Source organism: Chenopodium quinoa, unplaced genomic scaffold (assembly GCF_001683475.1).
Source record: "Chenopodium quinoa cultivar QQ74 unplaced genomic scaffold, ASM168347v1, whole genome shotgun sequence".
NCBI classification, from domain to species: domain Eukaryota; kingdom Viridiplantae; phylum Streptophyta; class Magnoliopsida; order Caryophyllales; family Amaranthaceae; genus Chenopodium; species Chenopodium quinoa.
The window spans coordinates 1,212,139-1,226,700 of record NW_018742381.1 but is presented as its reverse complement, the minus strand read 5'-3'; positions in this window follow the sequence as shown (position 1 = coordinate 1,226,700).

Below are 14,562 nucleotides of genomic sequence, written 5' to 3'. Positions count from 1 at the left end.
TTGAATTTCCCAATTTTCGTGTTAAAGTAACGCAATTTAGATCATTTCCCTATACTTAGGAGAGAGAAAATTCTGGGAAATCGACAATTTCTTCTACACTTTTCGAGCTCCATTTCCTACAACAGTAAGCTAATACAAACACCCACAATTCTGAAACAGATGTTTTGAAAATTTGATGGGGTTTAATCTTGTTGTTATTACTTTTTTTAGGCCATAATTGTCGAGGAGTAATTTAGGGATTATTTGGGATTTTTGGGTATTCATTTTCATGGAGTTTTTATGGCTAAGTTGTTTTTGAATCACCCTACTTTTGCTCCTCATCGTCGTCATCGCTATAGCTTGTTTCACGCTCCTTTTGATTTTTACCCTTTTTTGATTTTTTTCTTAATTGATGTTGTTTTGATTAGGGTTTGAATGATTTGGATATGTATTATGTGTGGTGTATGATTTTGATCCATTAATGGAGTAATTAATTTATGAAATTGATTTTTAGGGTTTTAAATGTGTGATTTTCGGCAAAATTCTCAAGCAACTCCGCAACAAAAGTATAAAAGCGGGGTTGTTGGGTTTCTGGGTTGATTTGTTGGAGCTGGAGTTAGTCGTCGTCGTCGTCTTCTTCGCCGCCGTTGGAGTAGCTTCGAAGGAGATCTATAGAAGAAGAAGAAGAAGAAGAAGAAGAAGAAGAAGAAGAAGAAGAAGAAAAGGGGTTAATTATAAAATGGGTTAACTATTGAGGGGTAACTGGTTATATTAATTACTTGAAATTAGGGAAAATTTATAATATGAGTTACTTGAAAATAAGGGTTACTTTTGTTCAAATAAATAAATAGGGGTTACTTATAATATGGGTTACTTATTTTTATCTTCAGTTTTGGATATGTTATAAAATAGGTTATTTGAAATTAGGGGTTACTTAAAATATGAGTTACTTGAAATTAGGGGTTCTACTTGAAATTAAGGGTTATTTGAAATAGGGGTTACTTGGAATTACGGGTTGCTTATAAGGGGTCACTTGAAATTAGGGGTTACTTGAAATTAGGGGTTACTTGAAATTGCGCGTGTGTCAGACTCCGTTATGCGCGTCAGACTCCATTATTTTTGCTGAGTTGGCAGCAGGCCACACCGTGTGGCCTGCTGCACCAAAAATGTTTCGGGGTTTTTGGAGTCCCTCGGGAGAGTTACAATTCCAAGAATGCGCGTCCACCGTCTGTACCGGTAAAACCACGAAACTCCGGTTGGGTGGAGTTTCGTCTCCGACGATCAAGTTAGAACGCGTATGAGGAGTATAGTGCGGAATGTAAAGGGTTTTTCTCACTGATTCAGAGAGAATTCTGCAATTATGATTGCTCGGTTTTTGTGCGTATATATATGAATTTTTTTTGAATGGGTAATAAATGAGGATTTTCCTCTATTTATAGGGCAAGGGGATCAGTTCTCCCTTTAGGGTTAAGGCACCACGTGTCAGCAAAGGATTGGATCCCATTGGGCCTTTCTAAGGCTGACACGTGTCAGCATGCTATTAGGCCACGTGCATGGGTAATTTTTACCCTAAATATTTGCCCCTCACAGGTGGCACGTGACTTGCTGCGTGGCACCTGTGACATGGCTTGCCACGTAGCAACTTGTGACATGTGTCACATTCTAGGAAGGTGACGGTTCGTCTCCTTCCCTCCATTTTTTTTTTTTTTGAATTCGAATTTCGAATTTGAATTCAAGGGGAAATGACGGCTCGCCTTCCTGGTTTCCTCTATAAATGGAAACTTTCCCCAATCATTTGCAACACTTTGCAAATTTACAAACTTCTTGAGAAAAAACGCTCTAAAACCGACTGCTACTATATTCACAATCTCCCTCTTTCTTAACTCATCCGGCTTTCGTCTGAATTACATTTGCTCAAATTTCTCAAACACCGTCTGACCTTAGTCAGATTTCTTCAATTGCTTTTGGTATACCCACAGCCGGTTCATTATCGTCTGGGGCATCTTTGAGCCATTTCTCTCAAAACTGCCTGACTTTTTAGTCAATTTCCCTTTTTTCCTCTCAATATACCCACAGTCGGTCTACACCGTCTAGGGTATCTTTGAACTATCTTCCCAAAAACCGCCTGATCATCCGCTTATTTTCAGTTGCTCTCAAAACACCCCTATTCGGCCTCAACCGTCTGGGGTATCTTTGAACCACTTTTTCAAAAAACGGTTGGGGCCTTTACAAATTTCAGCTGTTCTTTGAAGAGGATACATCCGGGCTTCCGTCTGGGTTATCACCAAGCAACATTTCAGAAATCCGGCTGCTTATTTCGAGGAGTCAAATTTTCCAGATTTCTTCAACTCCAAAGGTACCGTCTCTGCCCCTTGCAACTCTTTATGCTTTTTTCCGGTTGTACAGGTTGTTAGTGAATAATGGACTCACCCAACACACACATGGAACAGCTTAGGACAGTTGCCAACCGGTCACCGGGCACGGCTGAGTCTAGGAATGGGGATGCCATTTGGGGGTGTTTGGACCACCCTTACTCTTCTGCAAATCCGACCGTCTCTGTTCATGTGCAGAACATAATGGCTCGGACTAGATGGACGGTTGTAGATCCCGACTATCAGTCTGACGGCTCAGCCAAAAATCCGGCTGAGGATGCTCCTTATGACCAACCGGGTAATCCTAGCACGCCTGGAGATGAAATTTTAGAGGAATCCGGGAGCTCAGACGGCGAAGAAACCGTCTAACAACTTGATTCTTCTGAGTCCTCCGGGGAGCCGGATGCCCCTGCAGAGGATAAGGAGGCATACAAGTGGCCTTCCATAAACAACCCAACAAAGGCGACCATGAGCGCCCGGGATATAGTAACATTAAACGCCACCTTACCGGCTTTCTTGGAGAAGCGACCGGTAGGAGACGGATGGGAAATACTTGTGCCGCCTGCCAATGCAACCGTTGTCTGGGATGGCGACCTTGATCATGCCAACAATTACTTTGGCTGCTACGAGGCGGCATTCAAAGCCGGCCTTCGGTTCCCCCTTCACAGAACAATAAGAGCCATTCTAAGGGGTTACGACCTTGGAGTCAGGCAACTAACACCCAACTCATGGGTGAATATATTGGGATATTGTGCCGCTTGCGAGACGCAGGACGTTACGCCTAGCTGGGCGGCGTTTGCGCATATGCATTATCTTAGTCGTGCCCCAGGCGGCTGAAATGCGTGGTATACTCTGACCACACATCCGGAGTTCATGATGACGCTTGACAAGCCGTCAAAGTGGAGCAGTTGGAAGAACAAGTTTTACATGGTCTATTCCCCTTCTCTGCCACTCAACCACCGGCTGCGTCACTACAATAAGCACCCGTCTCTGCTTGGAAAGAAGTGCGCCCTTCCAAAAGTGCCGGAACTGGCATGGGACCAGATAATGGAGCCGAGTCTGTTCAAAAAGACCACCTTGCCGTTGGATGATGGGACAGAAGTAATTGTCCCTAAACATTGGGTCCCTCATCCGGACTGGCTCAAAGACGAGGCGTTCCTTTCCGCCAGTGGTCTAAGCACGATGTTTAGCAGATGTATGTTGATAGTTAACCGGCACATTATGCCGTCTGTACTACGTTTGAATGAGTTCTGATTGTTTACTTTTCTTTGCAGAAAAAGGATTAGAGATGGTTTCTCCGGAGAAGACACCGGCTAAATCTACGGCTGAGATCCGGAAGGACCAGCTTGAAAAGAAGAAGGCCTAGCTTGCGGCCAAAAACGATGGGGAAGTGCCGGATGGCCTTTTTACCATCTGTATGATAAGTAATTCCTTTTAATATTAACGGGCTGTATGATGTTTGGCCCACTTTGCCATAAACCGGTTGTATGATTTGTAACTCGCTTTGATACTAACTGGATGTCTTGTCTTCTTTTGTAGGCGGGGAACAAAAGTGTTCCTCGATCCCTTCGTCAAATGCTCAAGACGCCGGGTGAGGAGCCCTCTTAACCTGCCTCTAAGAGTCGGAGGACTGTGGCTGCTCCTGCTCCCGCCTCTACTGGGAAGCCACCGGCTCCTGAGAGGCCAACCTCAGTAGGCAAAAGCCTGAGAGGTCTTGGCCCAAGTTCAGGGCCGGCTGAGGTCGGATCGAGGGAGCTCGCAGGTCCCTCAAGCCGGGTGCTTGATGTTGTATCCGGCTCAGGTGCGGCTGGGGGTGGTGTAACCCCTCAGCCTGAAAATCAAGGTACGGCTCTTGCCTTTGATCCCCCCTGGCCGCTTGGACCTGTGAGAGTCAAATCCCAAGAGAATACTAAGGGCCCTTACCCGGTCCGAAAAAGAGGCGGTACTGGGTATACACCAAGTCAACATTGACTGCATCAACTCACTACTGGCTGAGGTAATTCACCGGTTGTGGTGCTTTCGTATTATTTTGTTTATTGCCGGTTGTTTTTTATTGGAACACTAACATTTTCCCGGCTGCTTTGCAGGTGATGTTAAGGGTAGATGGGTTGAAAGTCCCATTGCGCAAAAAATAGGAGGAGGTAAAGGTTGCCCAGAGACGGGCAGCCGATCTGATTGATGTACATCAATATAACTCCCTTATGCTTGAAATTCAAACTAAAAGCCGGGAGATGAAACAGGAGGAGCTAGTCAAAGAGCTCACGGCTGCTGCTGATGCCGCCAAGTAGAAGGCAGCTGAATTTGAGCTTAAAGTCAAGGACTTAGAAGCAGACGTCAAAGCCTTGGCGGACGCTGATAAGGAGAATGCTCAGCTGCGGTCTGATGTCAACCGTTGAAGAACGAGTTGGCCCAGACCCAAGCGGACTACAAAGAAAAGCTGGCGGCTGACCAAGACCGGCTGATTTCTGAGAATGAGCGCGACTGCGAGGAGCGCATGAAGATGGCGTGATCTATGATCCATCCGGACACTGACTGCGCTTTCTTCGACCTAAGGTACAAATACGCAACTGAAGTATTTGATGCCCAGGTTCTCGGAACCGAGAAGCCGGCGCCCTTCGAGGAGTGGGCCGACATTGAGGAGGAGCAGGCGGAGGATGAGATGTCGAATGGGGCTGACGAAGCCCAAGTCTAGCAAGATCAAGGAGCTCCTCCAGCCGGCCAGGCCAGCCGTCACAACAACAGCAACAGCAGCAACAATAGCTTAATACATTTCCTATTTTTTCTTCATCCGGCCTGCGAGCCGTGAATTTGAATGTACTTCCTTCCCCGGACAAGGGTCCGGCTGACAATTCACTTTTGTTAATATATTTGCCGACTAAGTCGGTTTTGCCTTGATATTTTTGCTTCAATTTCTGCAATTTTTTGCCTCGTACATTGCTTTGATTTTTTGCAATTTTTATTGATACATGCGGATGCATTGGCTCCGTCTGCCCCTAGACGGGTGTTTGCTTAAAATGACCTAACTCTAAGCAGGCAGCCGTCCATATAGGCATCCGGATGAATAGATAGGCGGCCCTTGACCGTATTTAAAATAAAATTAATCTAAGTTGGATTAGCAGGCGGTGCCGGCTAGGGCCAACCTAGACTATTCATTTGACCGGCTGCGAATTACCCATTGAGTATCCGTCATTACCGTTGATTGGTATGCAGGCGACCATTGGCCGGACGCAAGCATCTTAACCAAAAGGATTTTTGTAGCCGACTGTAGTGCTTTTGAGCAAAGGCCGGCTACATTTGTTCAAGATTGAAAATACCGTCTGTAGGGCTTTTGGGTAAAAGCCGGCTACATACGATCAAGATTTTATATAACCGTCTGTGTTCATTTGGAGCAACGGCCGGTTGTATCTTGATTTCGATTGATCATTCAACGGCCATATGTTATCTTTAACCTAGACAGTCGGTTAAAGCCAGTTGAGTTATGATCTGTAGAACAATGTACCACCCGAAAAGGAGATGTTCTCTTCGACGAATTCACCCAAATGGGCGTCAACGGATGCCTGCTCATGGTGGAGCAGGCAGTTTAAAATATGTTTGGCCATTGGCCTTTTGAATATCTATGTTCGATACTTAGATTTCAACTACTCAGTTTAGAGAAGACGGTTGCCCGATGGTGCATTGCACAGATGGGACTTACAAAATACAAGACATAGAGCGGATGGGTGCCCAGTTATGCATTGCACAGATGGGACTTGCAAAATACAATGGAAATAAAGCTCTTTCATTAATATACTCTATTTACAAAAAATTACAAATCCTTAGAAGTAGTACTTTTTCAAGTTATCTACATTCCAGGTTCTGGCTAGCTGTCTACCATCTGGAGTTTCCAGGCGGTAGGTACCGCCTCTGACTTCTTCAAAAATCCGATAGGGGCCCTCCTAATTCGGGGTTAGCTTTCCTTGCTCATTTGCCCTACCGGTCGCCTCCATTTTTCGTAACACAATGTCCCCCACTTTGAGGGGCCATTTGTGTACTCTTTTGTTGTAGGCTCTCGTCATTCTCAGACGCATGGCCTCCCGATTTGCCTCTTTATCATAGAACATGATTCAAAGTGTTAGCTCATAAAGTTTAATTGGCAGGACGGCTTCAGTGCCGTATGTCATGAGAAACGGGGTTTCACCGGTTGCCCCTTTTTCAGTTGTTCTGATGACCCATAGGACATGAGGCAACCCATCAGCCCATAGACCGCCAGCCCTTTCAATTTTCTTCTTAATGTCGTCTGAGATGAGCTTGTTGAAGGCTTCAACTTGGCCGTTTGCTTGGGGGCGGCCGGCTGATGCAAAAAAATGCGAGATCCCTTGATCTCCCAACCAGCTCTTGAGGGCAGGCGTTTCAAATTGAGGGCCATTGTCAAAGACCATAGACATAGGTACCCTAAACCGGGTGATGATGTTCCTCTAGATGAAAGAGATGATATCCTTTGTCTTAATGCCCTTGACCGCCTCTGCCTCAACCCATTTGGTGAAGTAATCTACAACCACTAGGATGTACCTTCGCCCGGCTGTGGCAGGCGTATATGGACCTAGAATGTCCATCCCCCATCTTGCAAATGGAACCGGGTTGTAAATAGCCATCAGATCAGTAACCGGACGATGTATGAGCCGACCAAATCTCTGGCACTTGTCACACTTCTTCATCATTTCCATGGCGTCTGCCTCAAGAGTTGGCCAAAAGTAGCCTTGCTGCCTGGCCCTTTTTGCTAGAGTCCTGCCGCCTATGTGTGATGCACAAAAGCCCGAGTACAGATCCTCTAGAACCTCTTTTCCCTTTTTAGGGGTGCCACACTTCAACAACGGCTGGAGGTAACCCTTCTTAAAGAGTTGCTCTTTGTAGATCTCAAAGCTCGCTTTTTCAACGCAGCCGCTTTTGAAGGGGCATTCGGCAAAGTGTCGTCTGCTAAATAATCCTGGATGGCATCCATCCAGGTAGAGCTTCGGTCAAGAACTTCAACGGGATCATGCTCAATGCCTCTTTTTTCCATGACTTCCCAGAAGACTGACCTAGGCGCATCACAAGTGGCGGATGATGCTAGTTTAGACAGTGCATCCGCCTGAATATTTTCTGACCTGGGCACCTGACTCAGATGAAATTCGTCAAGTGTCCCAGCCTCATCTTTGACCGCCTGCAGATACTTGATCATAGCCGGATGGGTGGCTTCATAGTCACCGTGGTATTGGATAACGATCAACTGTGAATCTGAGCAGGCGTCAACTTTCCTTGCCCCTGCCGCCTTACACATGCGGATACCGGCTAGCAGGGACTCGTATTCTGCGTCATTATTCGAGGCTTAGAAATTGAACCGTAGTGCATATTCATATTGGTCCCCTTCCGGAGACTTGCAAATTACGCCTGCACCGCAGCCGTTTATAGTAGAGCTCCCGTCCACATACACATTCCAGACCTGATCATCATTGTCGGGCTGAGCCGGCCTTGTCATTTCTACAATGAAGTCGGCGAACGCCTGAACCTTCACTGCGTTTCTTGGCTCAAAGGTGATTTCCAGACTTTGCATTTCAATAGCCCACTTGAGCATTCTGCAGGATGACTCCAAGGTTGTGATTGGCCGCTTGAGGGGTTGGTCTATGTAGACCACCACCAGATGTGCCAAAAAGTATGGTTTCAACTTTTTGACTGCCATGAATAGAGCGAGGCCAAAATTTTCAACCAAGGGGTACCGGAGCTCAGCATTTCGAAGAACATGGCTAATGAAATAGACTGGGAGCTGTACGCCGTTTCCCTCAGCTAGGAGAACGGCACTGAGGGCATGATCTGAGAAGGCCAAGTATATGTAGAGAACCTCCCCCGCTAGAGGGCTGACCAGCCGTGGTAACGAGTGAAGGTGCTCTTTTAATTTTCTGGAATGTTGCCTCAACATTCTCCCCCCATTCAAATCTAGTCTTCTTCTTGATTGCCTGGAAGAAGTAGAGGCACTTGTCGCCTGACCGGCTGAGGAACCTCCCCAATGCCGCCAGGCAACTGATGAGCTTTTGGACTTCCTTGACAGTGCGAGGTGACTTCTGTCAACCACCGCTCCGGATTGGCCTCTATCCCCCTTTGATCAATAAAAAATCCGAGAAACTTCCCATACTCAACACCAAAGACGCATTTTTTGGGATTAAGCATGAACTTATGCTGCCTGAGGGTGGTGAAGGTCTCTCGGAGGTCAGCAAGGTGATCCGCTTGGAGCTTAGATTTGACTATCATGTCATCAATATACGCCTCTACATTCCTCCCAATTTGATTAATGAAGACCGTATAAATCATCCGTTGGAAGGTAGCAGGTGCATTCTTCAGCCCAAACAGCACCACCGTATAATAGAACAACCCTTGATCAGTGACGAATGTCGTCTTCTCTTGATCTTTTTTCCACAAGGGTATCTGATGGAAGCCGGAATAGGCATCCATGAAGCTCATCAAGGAATGACCGGCTGTAAAGTCGACCAGACTGTCGATCTTTGGAAGCGGATAGCTATCCTTCGGACATGTCTTGTTCAGATCTGTGTAATCAACACACATTCGCCAGGTACCATTCGGCTTTTTGACGAGAACAACATTTGCTACCCAATCCGGATAATAGCATTGCCGAATGAACTAGGCATCTAGAAGCTTCTTGACCTCGACGGCTGCCGCCTGAGATCTTTCCTCGCCGTGGTTCCTTTTCTTTTTCCTTACCGACTTCTTTTATGGATGCACATCAAGTTTGTGGACAGCAAGCTCCGGGCTGACGCCTGACATCTCTTCCACTACAAAGGCAAAGATGTCTTTGAATTCCTTCAAAAGTTAGTGCAAATCTGCACCCAACTTTACAAAATCAACCGCCCCCACTTTAACAGTTCGTTCCGGACGGCTGTCATCCAAAATAATGTCTATATTTTCACCAGCCGACTAGGGACGGAGATTATCTGATCGTTTCCCGATCAGTGATTGCTATTTTTTCTCTTTTTAAACGGCCACCAACTAGTCCGCCTTTCTCTATTTGCCAGCTGCTTTGGGAGCAGGAGTGGCTTCCTTGAAGTCATCAAGGTCGATGGGTTCCTCGCCTTAGGCGGCTGTGGCCACAGTAGGCTTGACGTCTGAGAGATAACACTCTCTTTCCGTCTTCTAATCCGCAGCTCAGGGAACCCACCGTTCCATCATCCCTCTCAAATTTGATCAGCATGAGGGAGGGGATGATGACAGACTTGGACTCGTTGAGGCTTAGACGACCCAGAATCAGATTGTAGGCGGTCAGTTCCTCGACCACCAAGAACTTGACGACCATGTGCCGTCCTTCACCCTTTTCTCCTAGCCGGATGGGTAGGTAAATCCTCCCTACCAGATGCACTACCCCGCCCCCAAAACCGATTAAGGGGTGAGAAGCCTTGTGCATGCTGCTAGGCTTGCACTTGAGCTTCGCCAAGCACTGATAGCTGATAAGGTCAGACGAGCTCCCGGTATCGATGAGGATCCGACCCACTCGTTGGTTGGCAACTTTGCATTCGATGACAATAGGGTCATCATGAGGCCGCCTGACCTTGCCTCGATCCTTCTCAGAGATGAGGACCTCAGGGAAGGTGTCTTTCGACGCCTGGCCCTCATCCACTGAGTTGACCAACTTCCGGATGTTGTCCTTGGCACCCCGGATGGTAGGACCCCCTCCCGCAAAGCCGCCTGCTATGGTAAAGATTTGCTCGTCATCAGTATCGGAGCTCACAGCCGGCTTCTTGGATGGTTATCCTTTGTTTGTTTTGGGGTTGCCCTTGGACTTTACCATATAGGATTTCAAAGCCCCCTCATCAGCCAAACGGTCCAATAGCCGCCTGAGGCTATAGCAACCATTGGTGTCAAGGCCAATATCCTCATGGAATTGACAGTACTTGCTCTTATCCCGACTATTTATGGGACTTTTCATTGCTGCCGGTTTTTCAAGGGTCAACTGGTCTTTGATCTCCATGAGGATGGAGGAGCAGTCCTTGTTGAACTAGTACTTGGGGACGTACGGCTTCAACTCCCTCTTTTTCTTATGGGACGGCTGACCAGAATGGTCCGCTGCCCAGACTTCTTTTCTCTTCTTGCCCTTTTCTTTTTTAGCCGGCTAGGAAGGCCGGTTGTCTCTCTTGTCGGACTTTTTTGGGTCCAACGGGTGCTTGATGGCACAGAGCTCCGTCGCCTGTATGTAGGCTTCGGCTTCCATCAACGCCTCTTGGAGGGTGGCAACCCTCTTTCTAACCAGGTCGAACTTGAAAGTCGACCCGTCTTTCAGACCCTTGAAGAAGTCTGTGTAAGCAACTTCGTCGGACAGCCCTTGGATCTGAATTCTCATCAGATTGAACCGCCTGACATAGGACCTTAGTCCCTCCTTGTTTCCCTGCTGTATAGCCCCCAAATCAAGACTCGTCTTTTTGGCAGGGATGTTCATGGAGAAGTTGGACGTGAACAGTTACGCCAACGTCTTGAAGCTGTTGATGCATCCGGCTGGAAAATTACCAAACCATCGTTGTGCTATGCCCCTCAATGTTGCCGGGAAGCATCGGCACCAGGCGACATCATCCAACCCCTGTAAGTACATGAGGTTGGTGTAGGCCATTAGGTGATATTCCGGGTTGGTGGTACCGTCATAGGTACCGACCAACACATTCTTAACCCTAGCCGGCTGAGCCGCCTTGGTTATCTTCGTGGAGAACGCTGACGGCTGTTCCTCAAGGTTAAGCAGCAGTAGCTGCCAGCCCATGGGCTGGACCTTCTGTGCCGCCTGACCCCCAAAGAAGGTCGGCTGCATGTAGGGTGATCCATATGGCATGTATGGTTGTTGAGGCACATACGAAGCCGGCTGGATAATCTGAGGGCCAGTGCGTGCGGACATGCCGCATGACTGACCCTCTCTGTTTGTCTCCGAATACTTCATTGAAGTATTACGGAATCTATTTGGGTAAGTCGACGTCGAGGCCGACTCAGACATTTGTTGACTTCTCTTCTCCTAGGTGAAAATCCGGGCGTTTGAGTAAGTATTTTTTGACCCATCTGGCTGTACTTGGCGGATGGCCTTCCTTTGCCCTGATTCAGGGAAACGAAGTCTGGATAGGTCGATCAGAGGCCCATCCGCTCCCTTTGGTTTAGGGTGAGGGGTCGGCACCCGATCTTTGATTTGCTTTTTCCCGAAGGAAGAAAGCTTCTTGGCCGACAGACCCCTGTTGGAGCCAGTGGACTTTTGATTATGTCCTTTTATCTCCCCCTTGAAACTCGTCATGAATTTCATGAGTTCGTCTCTGGTGACGGGGGCAAAACCCTCCGCCGCCTGGGGTCTCCCAGCCGGCTTGCCGGTTGGGCTGCGTCTCGTTCTAAATGACCCGTCTGGGGCCACGTAGGTGTCGATCGCAGTCGTCACCACTATCTTGGTCCGTGTGGAGCTCGGTCTAGGCCATAGGCCGCTTTCCCTCAGCAGGCGGTGCAGAGTAGGATGCCATCTTAGAAGTACTCTCCCCACAGACGGCGCCAAATGTTTCGGGGTTTTTGGAGTCCCTCGAGAGAGTTACAATTCCAAGCATGCGCGTCCGCTGTCTGTACCTGTAAAACCACGAAACTCTGGTTGGGTGGAGTTCCGCCTCTGACGATCAAGTTAGAACGCGTATGAGGAGTATAGTGCGGAATGTAAAGGGTTTTTTTTCTCTGATTCAGAGAGAATTCTGCAATTATGATTGCTCGATTTTTGTGCGTGTATATATGAATGTTTTTGAATGGGTAATAAATGAGGATTTTCCTCTATTTATAGGGCAAGGGGATCAGTTCCCCTTTTAGGGTTAAGGCGCCACGTGTCAGCCAAGGATTGGATCCCATTGGGCCTTTCTGAAGCTGACACGTGTCAGCATGCTATTAGGCCACGTGGCATGGGTAATTTTTACCCTAAACAAAAAAGGTATAAAAATTATTTTTTATTTTACTAGTCCTATTATACTACTATATGCATGTGATGCATGTATTATGTATGGAAAATTAAAGCAGTATCTTTGTTTTAATCACTACGAGTAACTTTTAGTGTTATAAAAAGTGAAACGATGCGAAAGTGCTCATAATCTTATTACGGAGTATACCAAAGAAAAACAAACCACCTACAAACTTCCATCGCTCTTTCTTCCTCCTATATGCTTGCACTTTGCCCTTTTGTATAGTGGTGGAAAAAAAAAATCCATTTTATTCTTCACAAGTCCCAAATCCTCCACTTTTACTCACCTTATAATACAACGAATTCACCTCTTTCACAAGCCCATTAAAAAATTGATATTTGAAAATTCCAGACATATATTCATGAAACATTTTTGAATTTTTTGGATATCCATTCGACAGAATTAGGAAGCAGAAGATACAAAAAAATCTAAGCAAACAACAATAAAAGGTGGCATCCAATGAAAATCAACCCTAATTTTCAATATACTCCGTAGTTGAGATAAATAGTTAGGGTACTCCTGAAATCATTATTAGATTGAAAACATACTCTACAACAATTAATAAATATAATAACAATAATTTATTATTTGGCTGAAGTAGGAATTGCAAATTTCTTGGAAATTTGATTTTCCATGAAATTAAACTTCCTAGAAAATTCTAAAAAGTGTTTGGTTAACCAAGGAAAGTGGAAATTCCCATGGGCAGTTCCACTTACCTAGGTCCCCCTAGGTAATTTACTTCCTCCATTTTGTGGGAAGTGGGAATTCATTGGAATTTCTACTTCCCATGAATTTGTCAACCAAACAAGTCTAAACAAATTCAATTCTTAGGAATTTCAACTTCCCATGTTTTTATTTGTCAACCAAACAACACCGAAGTCTATAAAATGACAAGGAACCTTAATCAAAACTACCCAACAATTTCGGACCTTCGGTTTTGGATCTCAATTTCAACATGTTATGATATTTTTTTATTCTAGTTATGATTTTGAGAAACCTGTGTTGTTCACCCATAATCTTGATCACTAGGCTAAAAATTCGAGCATTGCTTACGGCTTATGTTCTGGTATAAATTACAAAACTTGTGTTTAGAGCCCATAACAGTCTTTGATTCGACCTAATATATACCTGTAAAGTCAATATAAGTTAACTACCCTCGATTTTTGTCCGAGGAAATTCGCTTCAATGTCATAGAATTCAATTTATATTTAAGGTGTTTGTAAGTGTAAACAAAAATATACATTTGGCATATGATGTGGTGAGTATTATTGGATACCAACCCAAAAGCATGTGTCACGTCAAGGTGCGACGTAGTGCTAAACAAGTACGCGAAAAATGTCTGGATAAAGGTGATTGTCCACATGCCTTGTGATGATAGGTTAGTAAGAAAATACATTGATATAGTTAAATACTTTAAATCATGATTTAAGGCAGACGAGGCCTAGGCGCCTAACCCTGTGTTTGCACCAAAAATGGTTCAAGGGCTAGGTTAACCATAATGTCGGTATGAGTATATGGCATCTCGTATCATTTCTAAGATAAAATATGTGTAATAAAACGATCCATGCCCTTTCAATGCGTGTCTAACTTCATTTTATTGCAGTATTTTTTATTTTATTTGAAGAAGTATCAAATTAAGTTAGGGGTGAAAGTAATTCGGATTAAAATCGAACCGAACCGAAAACCAAACCGAATTAGTAATTTTGTTTGGATTTTTTTTTTAATTCGGATTGGATCGGTTTGAAAAAAAAAAAAAAAAGGATTATGGTTTGGATTCGGTTTCGGGTTAAAAAAAACCGAAAATCGAATTATAGACCGAAATTTCGACCCATTACATTAAGCCCATTTTCTTTTACAAAATATTCCAACCCTTTTCCCCTTTCATATTTAAACCAAAATAAAAAAAAACCCAAATTATTAGTTCTCCTTTCTCGGTATTTCGCTCTCTCACAAATAATGTATTTAACAAGAAAATGTTGAATGATTGCAGAAATTTTTTGGGCAAAGTTCGGGTTTCGGGTTTGAATGTTGCGAAAAAAGGGAACAAATTTCGACTTGGAATGAATTCTAATTAGAAAAACCGAATTAATTCGGTTTGAATTGGGTTGGATTGGACCGAATCTTAATTTGGTTTGGATTAAGTTTGAGAAATTCAAAACCGAACTAATTCGGATTGAATTCGGTTTTAACTATAATACAAACCGCAAATCGAACTTTCACCCCTATTAAATACA